The sequence below is a fragment of the Conger conger genome, chromosome 5, assembly GCF_963514075.1.
Source record: "Conger conger chromosome 5, fConCon1.1, whole genome shotgun sequence".
Lineage (NCBI taxonomy): Eukaryota > Metazoa > Chordata > Actinopteri > Anguilliformes > Congridae > Conger > Conger conger.
The window spans coordinates 61,754,914-61,760,978 of NC_083764.1; positions in this window are offsets into that span (position 1 = coordinate 61,754,914).

Consider the following 6,065-nt stretch of genomic DNA (forward strand, 5'->3'; position numbering starts at 1 on the left):
AAACTTCTGACAGGCTTTCTTTATTTTCGCCTGCCTGCCACGCACGGTGACACCATTCCGACGGTGACAGATCAGTGACATCATCTATGTACTTCGCCTCTCGTGAATGAAAGACCTCAGAAATAGACGAGATGAAAAGTCGGCGTATGCGTATACAGTTGTCAATTTTGTCAGAATCATTCTCCGTTTTTAGTGTTTTAGTGTCGATCATGTAAAATGATCTCCTGGTCACTGTCCATATCCGCTGAGACACTTAACAATGACTGATATGGAAATGTGAAAATGATTCTTTCCTGACTCCAGTCCTATTCTCAGTGCCGTTCTTAAATCCCGATTGGAATACAAGAGTTGGTGAAAATAATTATGGTGTTTATATTAGATTTAAATTCAGTTATTCTTGCCAAAAACAAACAAATAAAAGGCTCTTCAAATTACTATTGGTAATGACGGTTATATAATTAATATAAACAGTATAACATCGAATTTCTTGCAAGAAGGCCTAGGCCTTAAGGGGACACCGAAATGTTGGCCAGCAACGACATAGTACGTACTCTAGCGCCATCTGCTGATGTAATTTAATATAAACATGACTGCATGGAAGCACTGGATATTTTTTGCTGTACAGGTATATTTTGCTGTGTATATTCTGGACCATCCCAGGTCACTACACCCAATGTAGCAATAGGCCAATTCATAAAGCTCCAATTCATAAAATATTGGGATCATATTTCAAGATTGATAGATAGTTTGTTTATTTTTATTTTGAAACCACCGCCTAGCATTATTTTGATTTCCTGAGAAGCGGGATATGAGAATTCTCTGTAAAAAGTGAATTAATTTAACATGTCACACTAGTGATGTGGTAACACTTCAAAATAAGGTTTCACGAATTGGCATGAACGAATGCAGTTGTTAACTAACTACTACTGAGAACTTAATCTGAACAGCTCTGTTAATGTATCTGTACATCATTAATTAAATCAATTGATATTAGAATGAAAAAGTCAGTTAACATATTTGTTAATGGTAAAGTGGCCTGTATAGCCTACAATTATACACTTAGTATGTATCTTGTGACGGCACTGGTGTATAGGCGAGTGACTACAGGGTGCAGGTATCCTAGGTTGTCTATGTCTGTTAGGACTCTAACCTGCTAAGTGTGCAGTGGTGCGAGTCAAGAGGATGCAGGTTCAAATGAATTCAATTTATTCAACACTGTGCAATGCGGAAATATAATTACCTGGAAAGGTGCAATATGAATGGCTATACATGAATGGTGCGCAGGAAGTCATTTAATCGAATCTCCTCAAACTATTCAACGTTTCCCTCTATATACCCAGGGTTTACAGGAAAAACAAGATGGCGGTAACAACAATGGCCCTGCTGATGTTATCTCTGCATGTCTAACAAATCTGATTAACCTTTGTAGCACAGCTGGATGCCGACTCACAGGTAACTTGCATTACCTGTGGTTTATTCCTACAAGATCTTTATTCAGCAACCAGTGTACCACACCACCAATGACACAACTATTTCCCACAATGAGCTATCTAAAGACACTAAATACTGTATGTGGAAAACCCAAGATCTATACAGTACTAATTCATATTCAATGGCTTTCTGAGGTCTGACACGTGCCCTTTTACACGAGAAGGGATACAAAGCATTACACACATTTTCTAAAAGCTGGAAAAGGACAAAATGAAACATTCGAGGCAAAGGCACCAGCAATGGTCTTTTTGATTAACTTTGAATTAAATCAGCTCTTTTGATTAACTGAGAACAAACTGAGAGAGTCTGCCCACCACAATTGTACAGAGTGGTTATCTGAGTTACTGTAGCCTTCCTGTGAGCTCGAACCAGTCTGGTCATTCTCTGTTGACCTCATTCATCAACAAGGCCTTTCCGTCCTCACAACTGCCGCTCACTGGATGTTTTTGGTTTTTTCGGAGTAAACTCTAGAGGCTGCTGAGCGTGAAAATCCCAGGAGATCAGCAGTCACAGAAAAATACTCAAACCAGCCCATCTGGCACCAACAATCATGCCATGGTTGAAATCACTGAGATCACATTTTTTCCCCATTCTGATGGTTGAGGTGAACATTAAGCTCCTGACCTATATCTGCCACAGGATTGGCTGATTAGATAATCGCACGCATAAGTAGGTGTACAGGTGTTCCTAATAAAGTGCTCAGGGAATTTAGTTTTATTATGCAATAATACAAGAGAAGGAGTGACTTGCTGTGAGATATTGTCATTGTGCAGTAGATCAGCACAATAGTGACAATATGTTATGGTAAGTCATGACTTCAGTGTATTACTGCAATTACAGTAATACATTTACAGTAATTATATTTATGTTATTACTGCTGTTGTATAATTGCACTATTGCAATATTAATTCAGCGCATACTAATGTATTGCCATAACAGTGACTAATTACATTCAAAATATAGGCAATTGGCTATATGCAGGTACACTGTCTTATCCAGGTACATCGGGCTGAAAAACTGCTTTCTCCACTGGCATAGCAGACACAAGGCCTGCCTCTCTACCCAGAGTGTTTCCTGGCATCCACTCCCCTTGATGTACTTCTCCTTCTTTAGTGTCCATATTCCCTGCTCTGCGTGCAAGACAAAATTGAGACATATCAAACCACTAACCGGTGGTTAGGTGTATCCATGGTAATCAGAAGTGTCATCAGAAAACAGGCAGAGTTCAAAAACAGGAAGGCAGCCCACACAGGCGAACATGAAAACACACTACAATTAAGCATGATTCATAAACATAATAATAATAATAATATATGATAATAATGATGTGTAAAGATATTAATGATACAGGAGAGATAAATACTAAAATTGTTTTAGGTGCTATTTCATAAAAGTATATAGTGTATACAGTATATACAGTGGGCTCCAGATTTATTGGAACCCTTAATAAAATTAAAACTATTAAGGCTGCATATAATGAACAACACACAGAACAATTTTGTTGATTCCATTGAATCATTAGTAAAGTGCACTACTTTACACATGTTGGGAAAATAAGGTTGATGTCAATAACTGTATATTGAAAATGAAATAATTTATTTGTATGTGGAAAAAGTCCTGACTATTAATCAGATGCTATTCATTGATGTCTTTCCATAATTGTACCATGTAAGCAGGAAAGCAGATCGTTTACACGAATAAACACTTCTGCTTTATCAAAGAAAATAATCAGGTCATTGTGTTGGCTCCTCCTCCTATAAACATAAACTTCAACTGAAATTGACTCAGCATTTCATTGTTCCACCAGGACCTGGAAAGGTACGTTCCTTTGACACACAAATTGTTTTTGAAATTACTTTAAAATATTTTCATTGTTCAAATATAAATCCCGAAATTCAAGCTTTGTATCGTGATACAATAGCTGCAATGAAACAAAGATTTCACAATTAATATTTTAAACTGATTTTAGAGAAAAGTGGCCAATGGTAGTATTTAGGACTAACTTAGGTATTCTCAGTTGCTTTACTTCTGATAGATGTGACCTTTTCAATGGCAGTATTTAAAGGTGCATTAGGTAAGATTTTTGTGTTAAAACATTGTTACAAGAGCATTGTAAATCCCTTCCTATCATTGAAAAAGGCTCACTGACATGTTGATTCACCCTCTGCTTGCATTTCGGGTTTCATATTGTACAGTTGACAGACTGACACTTTGTATCAAAACATTTAAAAGTCAGAAATGACCTATTGTACCTTTAATAAAGCATGTTTATGATGATTAATATCACCATTTGGCCTGTATCTGAGCTTTGGTGTTTCAGTTTGACACGTGCACAGAGCCGGTATAGAGGTATTGAGGCAGACAGGCAGGCAGACAGACAGAGAGTTGTTTGAAGACTGAAATGAGAAATAGAGAAGTTTAGTGACCTATTTTGTTTTCCTTTGGGTTGGTTAGTTTCCAAGAACCTTCCCCATTTTTGTTTCTTGGATCCGCTTTTGTTTTGAGGAGCGAGGAGCAGAGTCCGGTGCTAAAAGTTTAGCCCGTTCGAGACTGCCAGTAAAAAATCTTGTTTTGTTTTTCCTGACCATTATAGCTCAGGTCAGATTTTCGGTTGGCGTATCGCCGGGGAGTTTGGTTCCCTTTTTCCGCTCTTTTCTCCCAAAACTCACCACTTCTTTAGAGATTTAGTTGTGTCTAGGAAACGAATTCAAGTCCAATCTCTAATTTGTAGACATCTAAATCTGACTTTATTAGCACAAGTGCACAAAGCCGGATCAACTCTGCAGAATTGAACCTTGTCATTGTCAGTTTTACACCCATTTTATACACTGTGTTCAACGTAACTCCTCCTAAAACATTCCTAAAAACACCAACTGGTCTCTGTGGTGCCACAATTATTTAGCAGATTTTTTTTTTTTTATTGCTTTGTAAGCTGTTCTTATCACATTGTAGAGGCATACCAGACATCTTGTTCCATAAACTGTCCTTGAAACTGACAGTCGACAAAGCAAGACACCCTGCCCTGCAAGCTGTTTAGGATGCACTGCCCCACAAACTATTTTGGCAAAGACAGCTCACAAAGTAAGACGCCCAGCCCTGCAAGCTGTTCATGACGCCCCCGTCCTGCAAACTGCTTTTTAGCAAAGAGGAATCATAAAAGATGAATTATGCAAGACATGGTGCTATTCTGTACTTTCCAATTCTCCTTTTAAGCATACACATTATTGTATTCAATTCAGGTTACATATGGGTCACTGTGTACTTCTAGCACAAATTAGCAGTTTTGTCACGTTTCAGGTCTGTCTTGCCATGTTTTATGTTTATTCATTTTGTCTTAGTCACGTATTGTCTTATCATGTATTATGCTAGTCTAGGTTCGTCATGTTGTTTAGTTTATTTCTTGTTACGATTTATTTTCTTGTCATGTCTAGTTATGTTTTGTTACGATTATATGACCTTGTTTTGTTGAGTGGTTATCGTCTTAGTTTCGTTTTGTGTTATGTTTTGATTTATGTTTATTGTTACGTAGACTGGTTACTGTTTAAACATACACTTTTACATGTCTTTCCGCAAACCTTGCGTTCCGCCTTTTTTCTCTCTCTCTTTCTGTCATTCACACCCTAATTGTTTCCATTTGTCTATTTACTAAAACTACTAACGCTAGATCAGGATTGGATAGAACTAACAAACGAATTACGTGTTCATGTTACCTTACGTTTCTCGTGCATGTCATTTACTAATTTACTAATGCTAGGGCAGGATAGGTTTATTACTAACGGTTACTAATTACCGTGTTAAACTCGTCATCCATCGCACCTGTTTTTCATTTCCTTTCTGCTCTCTAAACTAATGGTCTACACCTGTCTACACCCGCATTCATAGCCCAGTCGCACAACTGTTCTTCGCGAAATTGTCTGCCTCTTGTTATCAACGCAACTCTTGAGCAGTTACTGTTATTGATTACACGTTACGATCCAAGCCTGTTTTACCGACCATTGATTATTGATTTCAGTTTTGTTGACCATCGTTTGTTTTTGACCACGTCTTCGCCTACCGTTTTTGTACCTTTGCCTCGCTGATTGTTTCATGGTTTCGACTTCCGCATCGCCCTCGACTACGACTCTGCCTGCTGTCCGCCTGTACTTCTGCCCCGCTGACGGCTCTCCTGCTACCGGACCTTCCTGCACGTCTACCGACTACGAGTTCGCCTCTTCCCTCGGCACCGTGCCTTTTGTTTTTACTGTTTGTTTGGCTGGATCTTCGTGTATGGACTTTGCTTGTGTTGACCACTCTCCTGGGATTCGTCCCGAATAAAGCCCTGACGGGACTTTATCTACTCATTGTTTCTGAGTCGTGCATTTTGGGTCCAACCCCCACGCACCCCTCTCAAGTTTATCAGTTTGAAAATATACAGGCATACTTAATCATACTTTAATATTTGATTAATGTTCTCTTCTAAGTGACTGTGGTTTTTCAGCCTGATGCGTTCGTTTGCTTTTTCTTCTACAGTTGACACTGTGGTTTCTTGCATTTCCATAAACTCATCTAATTAATGATATAGGTTCATTGGATTA